This window comes from Carlito syrichta, unplaced genomic scaffold (genome assembly GCF_000164805.1).
Source record: "Carlito syrichta isolate Samal-C Ts95f unplaced genomic scaffold, Tarsius_syrichta-2.0.1 Scaffold290461, whole genome shotgun sequence".
NCBI lineage: Eukaryota > Metazoa > Chordata > Mammalia > Primates > Tarsiidae > Carlito > Carlito syrichta.
This window is the reverse complement of record NW_007234557.1, coordinates 94,053-97,015: the sequence shown is the minus strand read 5'-3', so window position 1 is coordinate 97,015 and position 2,963 is coordinate 94,053.

The following is a 2,963-nucleotide window of genomic DNA, read 5'->3' as shown; positions in this document are numbered from 1 at the left end:
GAATTCCTAACTTGCCTCCAACTAGGAGGGGATCTGGGCTTTGAACCCAGACAGCCTGACAGCAGTTCCTCTTTTTTTTTTTTTTTTTGCTAAGTCAACAATGAGGTTTCAAGAATAAAATCACTTAATAACATGGTTAAGTAAGGGGTTGTAGGTCACAGGGTCAGACTTTAGGGTTGACACGTCAAGCCTCTTTCAATTTACAGAAGAAGACACTGAGACTCCAGGGATGAGCTGCCTCCGGCTAGCGGCCAGGGCAGACTCTCAGGACCCAGAGGTCTCCTAGTTCCCACTGTGCCTTTCAAGGAAATCTGTAATAGAACAGAAAGACTAGACAGAAGTCTTAGCTTGTCAGCTCTGTTCTAGTACTATCTGGTTGTGTAACTCAAGAACAGACCCTTCACTCTCAACTAACATGAAGATGAATCTTTCAACCCTTTAAGGCTTGAAAATCCAAACAATCTATTACATTTATCTTTCAGAAATGTTTTAAAGACCATGATTCTGTTAATCAGGAAGAAATTTAAAGATCTGTGCTATTAAGGAAGACTAAACAGGCGAGGTGTGGTGGCTTACACCTATAACCCCAGCACTTGGGGAGGCCGGGGTGAGAGGATTGCCTGAGCCCAAGGATTCAAGACTACTCTGGGCAACTTGGCGAGACCTCATCTCTACAATAAATCAAAAAATTAGCCAGGCGTGTGGCATGTGCCTGTAGTTCCAGCTGCATGGGAGAATGAGGCGGAAGGATCACCCGAGCCCAGCAGGGCGAGGCTGTAGTGGCCGTGAGCATGCCACTGCTTTCCAGCCTGGACAAAAGAGTGAGATTCCAACTCAAAAAAAAGAGAGACAGAGACTAAATAGAGTATTATGAATAACTGAATTATCATAGATATAACAAAAATAAAATGTCAAGTTTCAAATAGTTTTATATACATATTACAAATAAAAACAAATCAATTTCTAAAAGTTCAGAAGACTCTTTGGGGTTTTATAGTGCTCTAAAATTGAGAGGCATTTATATACTATTGTACAGTATAGCAAGTATACACAGTATATTCAGTACTGAGGTTACCTGAACCTTCCACATGCAACTTGGATTCTTCATCAAGCTACTTAAATTCAGGTTTTGGCTGTGCTATCCACAGAGAGAACAATATCACCTTCCTTTAGTGAGTCGTAAAGGTTTATGAGATGATGAACGGAAAGGCCAAGAGAACACGGCTGATGTTTAATAAATGAGTTCCTTCCCCACTTCCTTAAAAAAGCAGCTAAATGATACTCGAACTTAAGAGCACTATCCCTAAATACTTCCAAAATCTAAAAAAGAAAACTCCTAGAACTTCAGATGATATAAAAGCTCAGGTTTTTGTATAAATGAAAAAGGTTAAGATTACACAAATACTAATAAGTAAGGTTCATAAGAGTTCTGAAGAAATTATTATTTAGACGTCTGCAAGTCAGCTGTAAAGTTGCTCTTCCTTCTTAAACAAGATCTTCTAGGTATACAAATCAGCCTTACGACGAAACCTAACATTCCACTTACACTAATAAGACATATCTTGTTTATGTGTTAGGTTGCTCTTCAATATGCTGGAGATAATAGTTCAAAGTAGAATTTTGTTTAAGAAAACTGGAAGCCGGGCTCGGTGGCTCAGCCTGTAATCTCACGCCTTTGGGAGGCTGAGGTGAGTGGATTGCCTGAGCCCGCGGGCTCGAGACCCGCCTGGGCAACTTGGCGAGACCTCATCTCTACAATAAATCAAAATGAGCCAGGTGTGGTAGCGCGCGCCTGTAGTTCCAGCTACTCGAAAGGCTGAGGCGGAAGGATCGCCGGAGCCCAGTATGTCGAGGCTGCCATGGCCGGGAGCAGCCACTGCACTCCAGTCTGGGTGGCAGAGTGAGATTCCAACTCAAAAATAAAAAATAAATTAAAAAAAAGAAAACTAGAGCAGATCAGGCTTGATGGCTCAGTCTGTAATCCCAGTACTTTGGGAGGCTGAGATGAGTGGATTACCTGAGCCCATGGGTTTAAGATCTGCCCGGGCAACTTGGCGAGACCTCATCTCTACAATAAATAAAAAATTAGCCAGGCATGGTAGCGTGCACCTGTAGTTCTGGCTACTTGGAAGGCTGAGGCGGAAGGATCACTGGAGCCCAGCAGGTTGACGCTGAGGTGGCCATGAGCATGCCACTGCACTCCAGACTGGGCGATGGAGTGAGACTCCAACTCAAAACAAAACAACCCCCCCCCGAAAACTAGAGTAAATTTAGTGATTTCAGTTCTACAGTTATAAATGATGCCATCCTAAGAAGTATTGTGAAAGTACTTAAGTATACCTGAAAATGTTTTTAAAGTTAACATCTAATTTTGAAACTAAATAAAGGATATAACCTATCAAACTCTTGGCAAAAGACGATATGTACTGCCAATTTTTTAAAAAATCACTTCATTACTCAAATGCACTAACCAATTAAACTTTTCTTTCATAACAAGGTATGCATATCATGGTACTGCAAGATGAATGCTCTATGTGAGCCATGCACTTATTACCTACCACATTTATCTACCCTGCCTCCAAAATAACCCATCTTCAAGCAAAGCTTTCAATTTTACATTACCATCATTACTTACTTCTCTCTGACAGAGCCAGGATACCAATCTAGGCTGATGCATTACAAATATGCTTTTAAGGCAGTACATCTTTAATATTTTTTAAGGTCTAAATCTGTCTTTTCCTCTTATCAAAATCACATTTTCTGAAGGTACTTAAAACTTAAAACCTCATTAGTATCAAGTCAGCGTTTCTTTCCTTCTGGTGTCTACTTTACTGCTTCCCTGAGGCTTCTAACTCTGAGATTCCATTTCCCTTTTCCCCTTCTTGGACAGTGCTTTGAGGGCAGGATTAGACCTAAAGATACTAATTATGGAGATCGTGAAGTAAATGACAAAGCTATACAAC